Source organism: Anopheles gambiae, chromosome 2, assembly GCF_943734735.2.
Source record: "Anopheles gambiae chromosome 2, idAnoGambNW_F1_1, whole genome shotgun sequence".
Classification (NCBI taxonomy): domain Eukaryota; kingdom Metazoa; phylum Arthropoda; class Insecta; order Diptera; family Culicidae; genus Anopheles; species Anopheles gambiae.
The window spans coordinates 97,053,936-97,074,387 of NC_064601.1; the positions used below are offsets into that span (position 1 = coordinate 97,053,936).

General features: G+C 44.8%; 1 protein-coding gene and 1 non-coding gene across 7 annotated transcripts in view; both read right to left on the reverse strand.

Moving 5' to 3' along the window:
* The window catches only part of LOC1276854 (uncharacterized), a 276,309-nt gene that overhangs the window by 212,595 nt on the left and 43,262 nt on the right, over nucleotides 1-20,452 (reverse strand). The window lies entirely within an intron of this gene.
* On the reverse strand, nucleotides 13,656-13,729 carry Trnan-guu (transfer RNA asparagine (anticodon GUU)). Its single transcript has one exon. It is a non-coding gene; the product is annotated as a tRNA-Asn (tRNA).

Here is a 20,452-nt window from a genome sequence, read left to right on the forward strand (position 1 = left end):
ATGTTCAATCGCAATGTGTAAACAAACAATTACAAACAAGCGACGAGATTTTCCCTCGCACCGTGCCGGTTGTTCAATTTCATTCATTTTCCTTCAGAATGACAATTTATGACCTTTTTTTTTTTGTTTGTTTGCACTGTATTTGCGCACGCATTTTCCCAAAATCTCAACGCGTAAGATGCTGCCATTCATTTGTGAAAAGGGGGAAAAACTGCACGAAGAAGACACTCTTTCACATATTGCACCGCTAAAGGGGTCTGTGTTAATTGCACAACCGAAGCTGCACAGTGCGCGGTTTGGGCGCATCCTGCGTGTGCTTTACAGGGGTTTACACACACACACAAAAAGGGATTTCAGCGCGTTGCATTTCGGTCACGGTTGTCACCCCTAGCATACACAATGGGACCGCTTATTAACTTTACGCTCACTTCACGGGCGGGCGAGTTATTTAACTCTTTGCGCGCGCGGGGAAGGAACTCTGCAAAACACTGTCTCCCGGAGGAATTGAGAAGTTGTGGTCACGTGCGAATGAATAGCAAACGGAAGGCAGGGTGTGTTGATGTTTTTTTTTATTTGATTAGGACACCCGACCGCAAACAGGTCGATTTCCGTGCGCGTTAAAGGACCGTTGGCTGCGGTTTGTTTTTTTTTTCTATTTATACAGCGATAATAATTTCGCACCGACCGGGTGAAAGATTTATGCTTTTTTTCTTCTTTTAATTTGATGTTTGTTTTGACGGGAAGTGAGATTTTCTGTTTTTGTTCAACCCAAAGATACACTACGTTGGGAAATGTGCTCAATTAAGGATGATGATCCACGGGGATGATGGAAATTATGGTGTGCAAACACATAAATCACATTGTTTAAGCCTTGGGAATATTTTTAAATGTTGATAGACATTATCTAGTATTACAGGGCTTTTCATGAGTTCTCATAGCTGTGGGACACTTTATTGACTCTTTCATACGCGAAATAATCTTAATGTAATGTGAATTGGATTCTATAGCACCCTTTTATTTGATTCCAACCAATTTCCAACGTAGAGTCCAATTTCCAACATATGAAGTTCACTTCCAATAAGAATCAAGTAAGTTCCCGACAACTATGAGAACACCTGGAAAACCCTGTATAAAATTATGATTTTTGTTTGTAAGAGCATCAAAAATTTTGAATACAAATATTTAAAAAAAAAACTTGATCAGTTCGTCGCTTAGTAGGCATTTAAATGTAGCGGAACATTTAACTATGATTTCAATCTCCTATCTGCAAATAGCACTATTGATGATACTTGTTCCGATAACTTTGCAGTGTCATGTGAAACCCGCTGAAAGCCCCAATTAACCTCTATATTCCCTCCCAAATTGCTTAATTGTTTTTCGAACCTTCTTAAGAAAAAAAAACAGCCGCAGCCTAATATCCAAAGCCTAATTAAGACCTACCAATCTTGATTGAATCATTCAACGATCGGCATTCTAATTACATCATCATCCGTCTAAAAGGTGTCTCCCGAGCGTCACTTCAAAATTATCATACACTGATTACAGTGGCCAGCCCAAGCCACAGCACCGGGGGAGAGGTTCGTCGCCATCATTACACAAAAAGTGTGAATTTTTTCACTCGCTCAAATCGACCCCAAATATTGAGTAAGAGTCACAGCAACGGCGGCGCGACCTTCTACCGTTGACACAATAAAACACAATCCATCTCACACCGGAGCATCGACCCACCGAATGTCCCGGGGGGCCGTAAAACCTTCCCACAAGAGAAAAAAAAATGAAGCCAAGAGGAAACCAAAACAAACACCGCCTTATCATTAAAAGGCAATAAAATCAACAACAACCCGGGCGACGCACACACGTTTGCGTCCGAATTGCAAATTGCAGCCCCAGCAAAACCCCGGGACTGCCCTTTTTGGCACCAAATAAAGGGTTTCCTCTCTACATCCCGGGGCCCAAAATGTGAGCAAATACACACACACACACACACACACGCCCAGATACAAATACACAATTTTAATGGTTGATGATCAACAGCACTGCGGTTGATCAGGCGGTTCTGTAACGGCTGCAAGACCAAACGGGAAATACGGTCGTCGCGAGGCCGCAAAATACAACAACCCAACCGGAAGATTACGGGAATCGCAACATTTTTCAAGCCAGCACCCATCCCAACCGCATGCATGCGGCTGCTGGAACAACATGCTCGAAATGTCGATTCCGCTTTCGATGCTCTCTTCTACTCCACAAACCCGGAGGGCAATCGAACGGAAACGCCAAACTCGAGCGCAAAAAAAACAGTAAAGAAAATAATCCAAAACGACACCCGATCCAGATTCAATCCGCTCGATTTGCGGATTTCGTAATGTACGTGTTGTGCGGGACCGTGTGTGAATGTGATGGAAATTTCGCACCAGTCAAATAAAGTGCAATCTCTTGCGCTTTCTCCCTCCGGCTGCTCCTGCCGATTGTAGCGGGCGAACCGATGTAGCGGCGAAATTTATACAACAAATCTGAATTTTGTCTTGTCCTCGGTATGACACAACAGCAGCAGCAGCCATTCCAGCATCCAAACCGACCACCGGGAGGCCCAATTTCTTCTACCATCATCGTCGTGGCGCGTGTTGCATCTGCACTCTGCACCGTTATACATCGGAGGAGAATGGGGGGGACAGCCAAAAAGGGCTGCTCGAGATGGATGGGAAAAATCCCGAGCCAGCATAGCGGAGGCAAGTATTATGGATACACGCCACCCTCGCGCCCACGCTGCCCCAGTGCACTGCTTCTCGCCGAATATTCGCATCGCATCTCGCATCTTATGCAACACCGAAATCGGCACATGGCGTCTGTTAATCGAGCGGGTGCTCGAAGTTTTGGGTCGCCGGGGAAAAATTAGCTTCACGTTTACTAATTTAATTTGCATTTTTGCATGAGTTCAGCAGCGCGAGCTCGTGTTTTGTCGGCTTGCACTTTCTTTCATTATGGCCGCCGACGGGCGTGCGAGGGGCTCGCCGCAGCCTCGGCGGATGATAAACAAAACCAAAGTATTTCACGGCACAGGAAAAAAAAGCAAGAGAATGGACCCAAAACTTGGCACTGTTTTTAGGAGCAAGTGTACACGGTTCGACGATTGGCCGGTTGATTGGCGTTGGGCGACTGGGTTGGCAAACGGGACGGCGACCTACAGGCGGATGCTGTATTCGTCTCAGATGTACGCGATTTCGTCCACCGTTCGACGATCTCACGGTTTGTAACGGTTTTTGGGGCTGAATGGTATGGGTTAGATACAGGAAGTGTTGATCATCAGATGATCAGGAAAGGAATCTGAAGAAGCGAAAATGGAATGTCTCGAGAATGATGCAAATAACGCTCTACTGATGTAGATTTTTCGAAACTCATGTTTATGTTCATGCTTTTTTGCTGCTCTTGGTTCCAAATTAAAGACAATATTCAATATTTTTCAGTCTAATAAACAACACACGTTAAAAGATAAAAAGATGTAATAGGAAAGGTAAAATGAAAAATATTATAAAAAGAAAACCAAAATTTAACACCAATTTAATAATACACAATACAATTATCTAAAGGCCGGGGGACATTCATTGTCCGTACTCGCTAGTGTAGTTTTGATTTTCACAAGCGCATCTGCCGGCAGCTGGTGGAAGCTTTTTTTTTTTGTCATCGAGGGAATGGGCTACCGGATCTCGAATTTAAGTAGTTTTTCACCGGTTTTTGATGCGTAAATGGCTGAAATACTTCACCTATCAATTACAATGCTTTTCCAGTCCAGTAAAAGTAAAAAACATGGAAAAATAACATATTTATTGAAGCGGCTCCAAATTGTTTGGCAAAATGCTTCGGTCAGCCGTCGCCAGATGCGCTAATGAAAATCGACATTACACTAGCGAGTACGGACAATGTTACCCGTCCTTTAAAACTTATAAACTGGAGACGAGGAACTCTCATTCAGTGTCATGAATCTGAACGAATCTTTGAAATGAATTAATTAATTTCAATCTCAATGTTGAGGATGCATTAATCTCCTTAGATTCATAATTCTAAAATAATTCTGATAATTCTTGATTCTCCGATTCTCTGTGGATTTATTAATTTCTGAAGATCATCAGAGATCTTCAGAGACTAGAGATGCATAATAACAGCTAAAGGGATTCATGACTCTATTAAGTTTCATAGATCTATATAGAATGATGAACCGTATAAGATACATTCATATTCTGGGACGGTCCCGTACAGCAGTGGTCATGTCCGTCGTGAGTTCAAGACTGATATGAACACTCGTACCCGTCCTTACGTAGCAAAGTTGATTATCTAGCTGCGTGATACTAAACAAGTCTCGAAAGCCTGTATAGGCGGAAGGAATTTTTGGAGGTTCACGAATCTTTAGAGATTCAATCCGAGAATCATATCTCTCATTGCTGGAGATTCAAAAGAAATTGTATAGATTTATGAATCTTTGAAGATTTATGAATCTTTGGAGATTAATTAATCTTTAGAGATTCAAAAATCCTTGGAAATTAAATAATCTTTGGAGATACATGAATCTTTGGAGATTCCTGGACCTTTGAAGATACATTAATCTTTGAAGAGTCGATTCCAAATTTGAGTCACTAATCACTGAAGACAAGAGGTATAAATGAATTTCAACGAAAGATTACTGAAACCCAACACTAGAGCTTTCCTGTGATCCATTCTAATTTTGCCACACTCAAAACACCATGCTACACTTCATCTTTCCATTCACTCAAAAATATTTACAAACCGTGTATCCTTCCCACAAATTAGAACCGCAGCAAAAACCCCTATTTTCACCTCATGTAGTACAGCTCTCCTCACCCCTCCGACGCACCACCCACCACCGTCGTGACCACCGTGCGTACGTGTCATACGCTTTGCAGACGCGCGTGTGCACATGCCAACCACATCAACCTGACGCGAACCTTGCCGACATGTCGATAAATTGATTTTGCAACAGCCCCAGCAGCAGCAGCAGCATAGCGACCACAGCCCCGCTCTAGGAATGCCGTACCACTGTGCAGGCAAATGGGGAAACACACGGCACCGAACGCTGCTGCTACCACTTGTCATCATGGGCCCACCGAAAGACCAGCCAGAAAGGGTCATTTAATACTCCCACGAACTAACAAACGAAAAAAAAACACACACGCGCCACTGTGGTCGACCGATGGCACGAGCGTTGTACTTGGACATTGCTCGATCTCGATCTCGATCGACCAGATCTGCCAATGCAGCAGCAAGAATGTCGAACCGTTGTGTGAGTGTATGTGGAAAAAGGGAAACGAAACAGGGAAGGAAAAGTGTTCTCCCGCTGGGCCACGGGGCGACGACAACCAGAAATCGCGCGACGGTGGCGGCGATCGTTCAGTTCGACGCAATCGACGATCAAGTGATTTTTCAGCCCTTTTCGCGGCTACAGAGGAAAAAAATGATACCATGACACACACATACAGTTTGCAGCACAACATAACCGGTCGATCAGATGTATGTAGCAGCAAAATGTAAAACAACAAGCCAACACACACTCTCGCATCGCATAAATCGCCAGCTACACATTCGGTTCGATTCCTTTGGGAGACCGTATCCGTATCCCTCTGGACCTGGCTGGCAGGCGCACGCAGGCCGGCGAGTGAGAGTGAAGTGCAGTTGAGGCAAACCCGATTGTGATAAAGCAAGCAAAAACAATCAACCCCCTGCTATCGTAGATGCTAAATTGGTATGGCATTGGCTGCATCGAGCCTCGTCTAGTGGCTGTAGGTGTTTAGAGCTTTCCTTCTTGTGTTGCTAATAATTATTTACCGGTCGGTCGAACTTCAGGGAATTCAAACTCACCAGAGCTCAGCATCCTTCTTTTCACTTTCTCGCGCACCATCGATCGAAACCGAACCGCCCAAATCTTGCGAACGATCGCCCAAAAACGGAACGGTTTCGCTTTCGTTCGAAAGTTACACACACGGGCGGCGGGACGACGAAAACAGAATTATGGATCTGCCATAATTGACTCAACACTTTCGCTATTAACCATTCGTCACCTTGGGTAAGCCGACAGTTGCAAACGTAAAACCTTACACACACATATACACATCGGATGCAACCTTAAAACAAACCGCCCTGCTTTCGGTAGCGGATGCTAAAAGTAACACCCCGAACGTCCGAAACCCAAAAGCGTCTCTGCTTGCTGGTGGGTCATGGACCTAAAAATCACAAAAAACAGAAAGTGCATGTAAAAACTATAGCAGCATTGCACTGTACAAAAAAGAAGGCCCAGTTCCATCTGGTCACGTAGAACACGTAGCAGCAGCAGGTTCACAATTAAATTACAATAAAAATCATCGCCCCAAAACCCACGGCCACGGCGGCGACTACAGACAAAGTGAAATCGAAATCACGAAAAAAAGGGGATTTTCTCGTTACAATCTCCCCCGAGGGATGCAACCAACGACGGACATGCCGTGGTGTAAATGCACTCAGTGGTACGCACTCATTATAAACTCACCACGGCCACATCACAACAGCGTTGTCGTACCGGCACACCAAGAACATCCGTCGCGGTTGCGACGGCAACGCGGAAAGAAAGCAGCACCCGTTTAAGGAACCGTCGGCTGGTGCTGGGAGAAGGTGGAACAACACGCACAAAAAAAAAACCTTCACCAAAACACATGACACAAATATACCCCACCAACCAGCATTTTGCATGCGGAACTGTATCAATTACACGACTGCAATTGAGCCGTTCGTACTTGGCCGGAACATACTCATCCCGTCCCGAATCCTGCTCCAAAAAAGGGCAATCCTGCAGCAGGTTGCAGCCAGCAGCAGCCGGCGCGCAGGCGGTTTTCGTCCAAATTGGTGCAGTTGCTGCCCCCAACTGCCTTCCTCAACACGCAGTTTGTGCCCGTATATAGAGTGTGGGCCAGTGGGCGGGGCACTAACTAGCCGACAGGCAGGCCCATTCCGCGTGATTATGGGTCAAGATCAACCCGGTTCGAATTGTTGCTGCGGGGTTTCTTGCTTCTTTTTTTTTTTTTGGCGCGCTGTGTATGATATACAGCCTTCGCGCCTTCCTGCACGGGGTGAGGTGGTGAAAACCGGCCGGCTCACGGGCTACTGTCCAACCGGTGCACGGGCGCGCGCGTGTGTGTGTGCATGTTGCAAAGACAGTGGACAGCATAATGGTATGCACATGTCATGCGCGTACATGATCGCGCTGACAGCCGAACCGAGTAACGAAGGGTGGCGAAGGGGACCATGCATGATACGTTTGATTAGATACCTGTTTTGCTTTCGCATTAGAATGGGTAACCCTTCGGGTTGAGAGACACGAGTCGGCTGGCGAAAGAATTTCTGTGGGTGTACAGGTTGAGACATATTTGAAAAGTGAACTATTTCTGAGTTTGTCGACGGACTTGGTCTATTTTGCACTTAATTTATGTATCTAAGTAGGGTTAGTACATGAAACCAATAGTGATGGTAGCAGCAATACCGCACAAACATATTATCCATACGATAATAAAGAAGAATTTAAGGGATTATCCATGAATGACGCTACGCTTAATATGTTTTATATTACAAATTACGAGAAACTGAGGGCTCCATCCATCAATTATACAACATCAACATAATTTTCAAACGATAAATTAGAAGAAACTAAGGGGCTATCCATCAATTACGTAACTCCGAGATTTTTAACCTTAATTTTAACATTGAAGATTTTTTTAATTTTTAACCTTAAAAACAGTGTTGAAATTTAAATCAAACAAATTTTCCTCATAATAATTATGAAAAATCTAAGGGCTTGTCTAAGAATAAAGGTACACAAAAATATTGTATGTCAAATTATGAGAAACCACGGGTCTATCCATCAAGTGTGCCTTACCAACATATTTTTTTATACAATAAATTGCAAGAAACTAAGGGGCCATCCATTTATTACGTAATCCCAATATGAGAATTATTAACCTCAAAATCAGTGTTAAAAATGTAAATCAGTTTTTAGATTACAGTATAAGGATTGTAGTATCACCATTAAGACCTACTAGGATGTGAAATGTCCTGTTTTATGTCTGCACACCTAATCACACATCAATTAACTGGTTATAAATATCTTATAATAATGAAATACTCATTAAAACCGTTTCAAATAAGATAAACATTGTTAAAATATTTCACATCACTTACATTACAAAACTGTACAAACAATATCGGCTTTGGAACGGAACTAAACCAAGCCAAATTAAAAACTTTAAGCATCATTGCCAATTATATTACTGTAGGTACATTTACTGTAAAAATTACTTTCAATAATTGACTCAAAAATATCATTTTCGACCCACAGAACGTTCCAGACAATCTTTCCAAGCCTATCAGCAAGATATGAAAGGAATATCAATCCTCTATTTCCTGATCGAGTAAGCTTTCCGCTTTAATACTTTAACGCTCTTCCTCTCGCTTTCATCGGCAGATATTTTTCCTTTCTACAAAAAAAAACAAACTTTCCCCTTCCAATGGCAAAACACTGCCCCAAAAAAAAAAAAAAGCACACCCCAGTGTGACATCGATTTGAATTAACTTTTTCATCGCCCACGATTATCGACAAATCGGTAGAAAAAAAAATCGCACCCTTCCTTCCCACAGGTGTGTGATATCGCGCGTTCCCCCCCCCCCCCCCCCTTCCAAAAGAGGCAATTGCACGAATTGTAACAATTTCACCATTCCGCAAAAAACAGCCACACGAGATTGCAACTGGTGACGGCACGGAGAGCGGAAGGATGATCGCCAACTCAACTAATGCATCGCGGCTTGAATGTTAAATAGAATGCGCCCACTGGCACGAAAATTCCAATTCCGAATAGTGAATAGTGTCCCTTTTTGTGTTGTTTGTTTTTCCTAATCCTTCTTCTTCTTCTTCTTCTTCGTCACCACCACCACCACGGCCACCACACAAAACGTGTTAAAAGCGGTGCATTGTTCCCGACCGGCACACGATTACCCATTGACCCAGTCACGAGAGTTTTGCACGCGATCGCCCAACGCGACAACACTCCCACCATCATCCAGAAAAAGATTCCACCCAAGATATCGCCAACCCTCCCTCCCTTCTCCCCCAAATCTGCCAAAGGGTTCGTTGACATTGAACGAGCTGCGGAGGAAGAAATGAAAGGGACACCACCCAGGGCCACGCGTGAAATGATTGAACCGATAATAAAACCGAAAAACGGTACGGCTGCACCTCTTCCCTGATCAATGCTTACTTTGGGGCTCGATTTTCGATTTCGTTTTGGGTGGGCGTGCGGCAGCGGCGGCGGCGGCGGCGGCGGCCGGCGACGACGACGACGGCGGTTTTACTTTCCGATGTTTCCCACACAGCGGGTATCCAATGGCTCTTTCTCGCTAGTCCATTCCCATACCATATCCATCAAGCCGAGCTCATCATCTTGAGGGAGAGATGCCCGGAGAAGAACTGGCCGATCACTCCATCAACGGCCAACGCCGCCGCGCAAGGGTTTCAAGTGCATTCTGCTGCATGTAGCAATAAATCGATGAATCAGGGCCATGTTTGGACAAGCACAACATGGATCTCTCGCAATCGCAGTTTTCAACATTTCCTGTGCACCAAGCACACGAGTGGGCACGAGCAAGCAAGGAAGGTAGGACACACCGAAAGGCGTCGAGAAAGTGCCGCACAAGCGAATGTGACACGCTAATCAGGCTCCAGGGAGAGTTCTCTTCAAGTGCGGCAAGTGGACGCTGGACTCTGGAGAGCGTCAAAAGTTGGGCAGGGGTTCTTTTGGTTGGTTTTGAAGCACCGGAAATAGGGTCAGTTTTGAAAGGGTCATCTTGAAAACTCTGTCCCGTTTTCCCAATCCTCTTTTTTTTGCTGGACAGGAAGCAGAGACAAAATAATCCCACCCGTCCGTCCGAGTTGAAGTGTGAAAGATTCGATTGGAAAATGACAACTTCCCTCCCTGCTCAATTGCTCAAACCATGTTCTCATAAATGAGAAAATATGATGCCGTCGGTTTCGCTGCGTGTCTTGCTGGAATTGCATAATTATCACAAACACCAGCTAGCCGACCAACTCCTCCTGCTGTGCGTTGCTGTTAAATGTTTTTATAACACCTAAATCCACTTAACGCCCTGGCAAGAACAAAAACTGCGCGGCGTTTTCACTGCACGATTGGCCATCGAAACACCCCACTTTTTACAACCGCAATCCGCCAAGCCAAGCTTCAATGGTGCAATCGGGCAGAAACAAAAAAACCATCAGAGATGAAGCATTGGAACGGAATTTTTCCTTCCACGGCCAGTGCCAGTTGACAGTTAAGTACCCGCGGAGTACGTATGATCTATAGCAGCCCGAGCGGGGGAGACGAATTCCTTTCGATCGCTTGCAAATAAATAAAAACCGCGTAAGACAAACACATTCGTTCTACAAAAAGCAGGCGCGTAATGGCACTGTGCCGGCTACACTCGTCGAGCAGAGCCCGGGAACGATCGTATTGATGGTTTGACGACGTGTGGATTTCTATTTCACGCCGATCACGACTCGAGACGCGGTTGGTTCCCTTTTTTTATTGCTTGGTTCATAAGGGTTCTCCTTCACAGACACACGTGTACATTTGATGGGTTGTGCTGGAAGATATTGGTTTAGGAAAATTCCTTATAAGCTGTGATTAGAGATCGAGTGAGATTTTAAATTGAATCAACTTTTTTTAATTCAAGATTCATGGTTAATAATGCATAATGCAATTAGGCCATACGGCCCGTTGAAGATTAAATAAATAATAATAATAATAATAATTTGGAACAAAGTTGGAGCATTGAAAATCACTGAACTTTTTTCTAAGATTGGGGCTCTTCACGATTCTAGTCAGCTTTTTAATATAAAATTTGACAAGTTGGAGGCTGAAATCATGTCAACACTCCATACAAATCCACACACAAAATAAGTCTGCGATTTTCAGTCTAGATTAGTGATGGGAAAAGTTGGCAAAAATCCGGAGTCGACTTCGATCCGACTCCGATAAATTCGGAATCGACTCCGGAAGGTAGGTCCGCGCTGCAATATTCGGAGTCGTTCGGAATCGTCCGGAGTCGCACGGAGTCGCCCGGAGTCGCCCGGAGTCGGAGTCATCCGGAGTCATCCGAAGTCGTTCGGAGTCGTCCGGAGTCGTCCGGAGTCGCCCGGAGTCGGAGTCGTCCGGAGTCGTTCGGAGTAGTTCGGAGTCGTTCGGAGTCGTTCGGAGTCGTTCGGAGTGTCCGGAGTCGCCCGGAGTCGGAGTCGCCCGGAGTCGGAGTCGCCCGGAGTCGTTCGGAGTCGTTCAGAGTCGTTCGGAGTCGTCGGAGTCGTTCGGAGTCGTCCGGAGTCGCCCGGAGTCGGAGTCGCCCGGAGTCGTTCGGAGTCGTTCGGAGTCGTTCGGAGTCATTCGGAGTCGTCCGGAGTCGCCCGGAGTCGCCCGGAGTCGCCCGGAGTCGGAGTCGTTTGGAGTCGTTCGGAGTCGTTCGGAGTCGTCCGGAGTCGTTCGGAGTCGGAGTCGTTCGGAGTCGTTCGGAGTCGTTCGGAGTCGTTCGGAGTCGTTCGGAGTCGTTCGGAGTCGTTCGGAGTCGTCGACTCCGGACGACTCCGGTCAACTTCGGACGACTCCGAACGACTCCGACTCCGGGCGGATCTAGTGGTTCCATTTTGCCGGAGTCGGAACCGAACTAACAATAGTCGGAGTCGGATCGGAGCCGTGGGTGCGCTCCATACAGCACATCACTAGTCTAGATTATTTCAGCATCAAAGCTAGAATTAGATTCGAGTACCTGCTCGAAATAATGGCAAAACAAGGTCGTGTCATTATTCAATCCAAGGTGCATTGAAGAGATCTGATGGTGGAATCTCGAATGAAAGTGTATGTAGTACAGGTGGTCTCATAGCATGTTTTATATAACCAAATTTTAACGTCACTTTTTGACAGGACGGATAAGAACTTTTGCTCAAACAGGCTTGCTGGGAGCTTGACGAATACACAAAACCTTCTTAATATCTTCATTCAGAAGCAGAAGCGATAAAAATCAGCCTTCTTAATACATACACCTTGGGATAAGCCCACCTGTATATTATACTCACTTTGATAACTACTTGAAAACTGCTATACAATGTAAACAGCTGACAGGCTGAATTTTCAGCCTACGAACTATCAGTGCTATATAAAAGGAGAATTGCAGAAATTTTTATATTTAAAGATGAAACTGCACGATAAAATGATCATAAGTTGCATGTTTTCTATTCCTAAAAATACAACAAAAACTACAAAACCTATTCTTCACCTACACGCGATCACTAATCGTAGCTTGAGCAGGCGTGGAAGATCTTTTGTGCCAAATTTTCACCCCATTCATGGCTCTACAAAACAATAATTGCTGCACCGCAAACGACCGTGGGGTACTACCAATGATCGATACTGTACCGATCGGCAGAGTGCAACTCCTGAAGGAAACACAATATGCATCCCAGTGGGCTGAGCGGGAGGAAAAACATACTCAACACACCAATATACCCGAGCGACGAACTGCAGCGGTGGGTCGCCCGCACTGTATCACAAAGCAAATCAGCAAAACTGTGTCGCCAAAGGGGGCAAAAAACCCCCCAAGTATGATTTACAGACTTCAAGCATCAGTTTTCTACTCTCGATCTTTCTCTGCCCGCCCCAAACACAGCTCACGCTTCGTTCTCGCTCGACACAACACATAAACTTCCCTCCCAAATGGGGGCCTCTTTTTCGCGGAGCAGAGGAGAGTTTTTTTTACGATTCGGGTCCCTCTACTCCCCGTTCGCTCGCTCCTGCCCGCCATCGTTGGCATTTAAGATGGCCATCGAGCGAAATCGATTAATAAGCGGCGAAGGCGCAAAAATACTAACAATAATAGTATGTCAAATAAAACGGGGGAAAACAATCATCGGAAACGGTGAGAAAACAGCTTCACTCGGGTCGACCCGGTGCTGCTGCTGCTGCTGATCCCGCAGGGCAGAGCGAAATAAAACTCGGCGCGGAAAACCCAAACCCGATCTCAGTGCAGTGCTTTGCAATAGCATTTCCAATGGTCCTGGGTATGATGGTGCGCTACCCGGCTTGGGCGATGCTCGGTGGCGATTTATGCCGTTTGTTGCGCGAGCGTTATACGAGCCTACCCCGCACAGGCGAACCTCGCCCGGCTGATGAAGCGATACACAGGCGCAGGTTTAAGTAAATATTCATATTAATTTGAATTTTGACTCCCGCGCCCTCCCCTCCGACGATGCCGGTTCGGAGCAATAGTGATTATTTATGAGCGTTAAATTGATTCTACACGTTTGTTGCTGCGGTTTGCCGCAATGGGCGAACTTTCTTAGATCGTACTTATCTTTTTGGAGCATACATTTATGAATAAACTATCGAAATGTTTGTATCGCATCATAATTGCCTAGTTATAACCGGGTATTGTAATTTTATATGGCTCTCAATTTGGTGAAACACTGCTGGATGGAACTACTGCACTTTATTCTAGTAAATGTCTTACTTCATTCGGCGATACTATTATTATTTACGATAATTTCACTGTATTTTTATTCCAAAGTAAATATAAAAAACCATTTCCCACGCCCCCGGGTGGACTCGAACCACCAACCTTTCGGTTAACAGCCGAACGCGCTAACCGATTGCGCCACGAAGGCGACGATGCTGTGACGTACTCGTACGCGGTTTGTTGATATCTGCGACTTGCGATTCGCTGCGTATTTTTTAATTTACGCGCACAATTCGTCGCTATCTATTTTTGTTTGTTTCACACAGTAACGATTGAAAATTGATGTGCAAAAATGTGAATCTCGTGTTGATGGCAAATTCCACAGTAATATTTATTTTAATAATTTTGTTTCAATTGAATACTTCTACATTTTCTCGCTGTTTCATTCATTACTAGCCTTTAAGCTGAAAAGTTAACAATACCAGATCGTTTACTAAAAAGTTGTAAAATAATGCAGACCATTGAAAAATTGCTTTAATTTAAAACAACACAATTTGGAGTTTTTAAATTTCAATAATACTTATTTCTTTTTCTGAATTGAATGATTTTTTTCCATGTGCAAATAACTTTAGTTTGAGCTAGGCTGGATCAAACACTTACCTTTAAAATAATATCGTTTTAAAATATAAAATCTCATTGTCTAGAATCAAAATCTTATAATATTGGCTCAAATTGTCCAAGATATCAATTTTTTCAAACTGTACCTTTCCTATCTTTACGAGCAAACGGTACCAAAAAAAACAAGCCATATTCGTGGGAACTATTCTCAACCCCTTTCCCTGCATATTTCCAAGAAGCGCACATATCTTCCACACATCATGGCTGGCACACTGCACTCAATTCCATGACATTCAACAGAAGCCAAAAGGGTTTGGAAAATATTCTTCACGATAAAGCCAAACAAACCAAACAAACAAATAAGATCCACCTCAGTCGAGCAGCCCTTTAATGCTCGTCGATCGATAATGGAAGCCTCCTGTCAGGGCCGGAGGCCAATATCACAAGCAGTGCATCGCACGTTCCATTCGATCGATTAAAGCATGCTCAAGGGGAATTTTATGGATTCGGCTTCGGCATACCTTTTGCATTCGACTTCCCGGGAGCAGTGGTGTTTCGGTAGCAAACGCGCATTAACCATGGAGTGGACAACAGTTTTCTTGGAAAATCATACAGGAAGAGCGTTCCCCCCCCCCCCACACACACACACACACGTATCGGGGGAGCTTCTGGAGCTCATTAGTTTTCAATTCCCAATGTCCAGCTTGATGCTGGACGCCACACAGGCTGTTGACGCATTCGGCACAGGCAGATGTGGCCGTGTTAACCTGCTGTACGGTATTTTTACGGGTTTCCTCCACTCCAGTCTCCCTGTGCTGAGAGTTCGTTTGGGACCAAAGGTGTGCGGTCTTCGAGGATTAATTTATTACACAACGGTAGTGTTCAGCACACCCGCCACACACCATCAAAACAGGAACCAACACGATCCATTAATTTAAACCAGACATTCTTTCGTATATCTCCGTTTGAATATTCTCATACAACTACTGCAAATGCTGGATTTAAACCCGTAGCTGTTCACCCAGACTGAAATATAGCACACCCAAATTGTATGGTAAAACATCGTCCAACGATCGCACCCGGTTTCGCAGCAATACAGTACATATCAAAAGAATAAATCCTGAATAATTGCAACCGTGTGCAACCTAAAAAACGCCCGCGAGCGTTTTTCATACGCCAACAAAAGGTGGTCCCCCCTCAATCCCTTCCCGCGCACTCGATTTGATCTTTATCAAGCAACCGTTTTGCCAATCGCGCGCAGTTCGCAGCATACATAGCCCAGTTTGGGCGAGTTATGCATTTATGCACGATTCACTTTCACTGCTGCGGCAAGCGAAAGCTACCGAGAGCGCGTTCGCGATCTTCCCAGTTGGGCACATCATCCTGCTCGCTTGCTTGCTTGCTACCGCATCCACATATTACCGAAGCATCGAACATCGTAAATAGCGAAAATGCTTCGAGCGCGCGGAAAGAAAAATCTCTACCAGTCCCTGCTGCACTCGTCGACACCCAATAACCTTAGAATCAAATAAGTCACACGGTGTCTAACCATTCGTGGAAATACGGTATCGCATCCCGCGCAGCAACAGCGCCGCAGCAGCAGCAGCAGCAGCAGAACGGACCAAGCGGACAGTGGCTGCCGGTGGAGATCGCCCGCTTAGAAGGAAACGCCCGCTAAACGCCCTCCCAAGCACAGCAACAACAACAAAACGGGACTGCATTGGGACAGATAAACACCTCGCCGTTTCGCTTCCCGTCTGGTGAAAACGCACTCGGTGGGTAGCAAAAAAGTGGTGGCAGGAAGGACGCAAGAGAGTTGCTGCACCCCCTTTGTCAAAGCCTTAACCCTTCGGATGGAAATCGTGTAACCGGGGTCACCATATGCTTGAACCGAAAACGATGTTGCCGACGATCCGACCTCCGGGGTTCGTCGCTTGCCCGGCGCGATCAGTCTTTCGTTCGCTCGTTACCTCCGGGGCTGCCGAGATTTTTTTCTTTTCTTTTTTGGTTTAATTGTACGAAGCGAAACATAAACCATACACCGAACCAGTAGCTGGACACACTGGCACACATCGTCCACAGCTGTAGCCGGGGATGCGAAATATAAATAGTCACCTTTTCGAACGTGTCAATGACATGGGACAACGGAGAAGCAAACGCCACCGCTTAAGACCGCTGACACACACACCAGAGCCCGGAGATAGTAGTAGTTCCGCGACCGTGGTTGTGCTTTGGAAAATGTTCGCCCTCACAAGGAAAGGCTTTTATTCATAAATAATATAATTAATTACGACAAACCAACACAGCTGCCGCTCTTTAACAACGCTGTCATGATATATTGAAGCCTTGCTTTGGAAAGATTAGCTCACAAATTAGGGTAGAGCGCGTGCGATGCGCGTGACAATGTGATGAATCAGCAAAAGTATCCTCACTGAGCCAGTTAGAAGCGTAACGTCCGGCTCATCCCTTATTTCCACCCATCTGCACTGAAAACAACGGCAATAAAAGGCGAGCATAAAACACCACGCTGACCCGGGTGATGGTGGTATCGGTCATTGCACGGTTCACTGCCTCCGAGGCCGTGCGCCGGTGGCCAAACAATCAGATAATTTTATTGGCCGCGTATGAATATATTTAAATTCAATTAACAAATCCAACGGTGGGTTAGAGGAGGTCCAGCAGAGCCGGGCGTGAGGTCCACCACCAAGTGTCAAACCCTGCGCCGCTTGGCCTGCTGCTGCTATGCACACCATCCAAAGCAACACATTAGCCCGGAAAGGTTTTACACACATGCATGCGGTGCGGAAAGTGAATTTTAATGGTACTTAGCTTCGAATGACCAAGCGCAACAGCAAAGGGTAAGCTTGCAACTGCCACCGTATGGCAGCGGAAAGGTTCGAACGCACACGCACCCACCTTTGGGGGGGGGGGAGGAGATGGCTGGTTAGTCGATCCCATCCGAAACATCATTGATAACGCGCCAGCCTGCCTTCTGCTACTTGTCCCCGTGGTGTACGGTCGCTGATTTATGCATCCACGACAAGATCAGCGAATGGATGGCGCGTGCTGAGGGCGCCCGACGCACGCGTTAAAGTTCGCAAGTCTGTGCTGCACCTCCGTGCTACTATGTTGCACGTTGATCATGAATGCGGGATAGTGTTGGGTGTGAAATATACGTTGAAGGTGTAGGATGGAGCTGTTTTGCACATTGTTTTTGCAAAAGAGCTGCTGAAGTGGAGCTCATGAATTGATTTGCTTGTCTTTAGTTTTATTGCCAATAATTCAAAGCTTGTAAAATTTGGCATATGAGATTTGGCATGAGATTTTTAACATGTATTATCTTTGCTTGACTTTTATGACATATTATTAATACTTTGATTCTTTGCTCAAAATAATGGCACACCAAAATTGCAAAACTACTTAACGACAGTTCATCTTCGCCTTCCAAACGATGCCACCTGCAATCATGTTGCTGTACTTGAAAGTACATAACCTAAACGATATCAATTACACCACATCATCCAGACAGCTGCCCCATCCCCTTCCATGCAGCAGTACAAGCTTCCACTGTTTGTAAAGCATTTCCTTCAATTTCCTTTTCATCGAAACCACGCGGCTACGCGAACACCGAGGGAGCAAAACGGTGAGCAGCAGCACCCCCTATCCAGCACCAACCAAAACACGTGCACCAAAGCGCAATGTCACACTGTTTTTGGGGGGCTAATACTATTCAAAACCGAAAGTCACCACCAATCGGGCCACACGATACAGGGCCTTCATGCAGCGCCCGGTCGATTCAACTGAACAGCGTTTGACACGCTGCACTCACGTATCAGTTCGTGACATTGAAAGTCACCCGGCCACTCCACCCCCCGAAGGCTTTTCCTCTGGCAGAGCAGGAAGCTTTCGATCGACCGTGTACCAGCACGTCGTTAGTTGCAAAATTTTAAGGACAAACCGCAAACCCTCCAACGAGGAGGATTTACTCCCGGGGAGGACGCGTACCCTCTACGCTGGACGCGCATTTTCACCCGGGCGCTTGATGAGTCACGTTTTACATAAGTGATAGGCCTGGGAAGGGGGGGGGGGGAGGGAGGAGGTGTATTGATCTGAGCCCAAAAGGGGGAGGGTGTTGTGTAGCTACTTTCGTAATTAGATGATTTCACCTTCAAACGCGACAGGCAAGTGATCGCAAGTGGTATGTATAATGCAGTGCTGCCCCCCCGTGCACAAGCAGCGCTACGAGAGACCTGCCGTGGTCTGATGCTGCTGCTGTTGCTCCAAAGGATCGGACGAGATTAAACAAGGTTGATGGGGCTGCGCGCACCACAGCTTTACATCATTGCGAGCTGCCAAAACTTGCAACAGCGCCAGATAGCACGTATTTGCCATTAAGAAACCGCGCAAAAGGGGGAGTGAAAGTAAAACCGGGAACAGGATGTACGAACGACAACGGCACAAGCGGTCGGGCGAGGGTGTAACATTGAAATCAATATTTACATGTCGTGCTTCAAACGTGTTGCAATTTGCATGATAATTACAGTTGATTTCGCAGTTCTTCATTGCCAGCTGAAATATGTATTCCAATAGAAAACGTACGCAAGGGTTGCCAGATGAAATAAAATATTCCAATGCAAAGATATTCACGACAGTTATTCTTATTTTTCCAAGATATTATATTAAAATTCAACCTTTGCAAGTATCTCTATATCGTGGCAATACAATCAGGCTGCATGTGTTGAAGATTGACCGAACATTGTATTAACCATCACCCAAAAAGCAACAAAAAAGCTTTGATCGAATAACGTAAGTGTAAGATTAAATATTTAGTGTTAAAGTTAGGGAAAACAGGCTTCTCAAATTTGAAAAAGTTAAACAGTAGTCGACAAAATAAAGTACCTACTACTGACGATTATTTCATTTCTTTCGTGGAAAATTATATGTCCGTACATTATTCGTTACATGCTTATAAATGTGCAGTACCAAACAATTACAAAAATGAGAAGTTTTCCTTAAGAAAAAAAAGGTGATCCAAGTTCGGTTGGTCAAAATCACTCTGACAAAATTAAGTTGCAGACATTCATCATTTCCAATTCATTCATTTCTACTTTAATTCAATTTCCACTAGAGTTGTGCCGTCAGACCTAGAACCACACGGTTCATTCAGTTTATTCGAAAGAAAGAACGCCCTTCGTTCACCTAATTCTACCTTCGTTCATCGGTTCTTTACCAATCATAATGTATTTAATAGTTCACAAAAAGATTGTCTTATCCGTCCAAAATAAAGAACGTTTTGATCCGCCCGGTCGTCCATTTCCTCCAATACAAACATAAACATGGACCGTATGACCAGAACGTTCACAAAAGTAACGTCTCACTCGTCCAAATAAAGAACTTCCATAGGTCTGTTTAATGGTATAGTAAACTAGTTATATTCTATGTGTTAAATGACACCATATACCATATTTTCATCAATTGAAATGAACGAAAGAACCACGATTCTCAAACTTCAATACTGATTTTTTTGGTTTGACAGTTAAATTTGGTTTGACAGTTAGATCCATAACAAACTGAGTGCTTTGATGATTGTTCTATGTTCTTTTTTCTAAGTCTAAATAAATTTTCACAATTTTACACGATATTTGAGAACAATCGGAGGTATGTTGAATGAAACAAATGGATATATGTGCAGGCACTCTGATAAGTTCCTCACTTTAAGTATGGGTAGCGTATTTGGTTCGGTTGGTACACTGCTCCTTACTTGCTGGGTGAACGGATTCAATAATTGTTTCCTATATATCAGATTTTGCGAAGGAAATGTTTTGTTGGCATCCAGTAATCTTCAGATCATCGTTTTAATCCAAGAACTGGCCGTCACCTAAGTTTTTTGGCTTCTTTATTCGTACTACGCCTGAGTAAAGCCACATACCATTTCTGCGAGATACCGTTTAAACTTCAAGGCATACTAGATTTTATTATGAAACAAACTGTCGAATTGCGTGTCGATGTATTGGTGAGGAAGAATAGCATAAGCCCACCTGAAATATACACTCACTTTGAGTTTTATTGAAATATTCACCTTATATCCTCATAATACCTGTTGAAGTGCTTAAATTGTACCCAAAGTACAGACATTATCATGTAAAAGCTCTCGACACAAAACAAAACTTGGTTCGAAAGCTAGCTCTCCACTTGCAGTAATGGATAGTATTCCAACATTGCTAATAGCCGCCTATCCTTTCCTTCCACGCAGCAAAACTCAATTACAAGTTACAAAAACGCAAACCTCGCTTTATGGCGAAAATTGTAATGA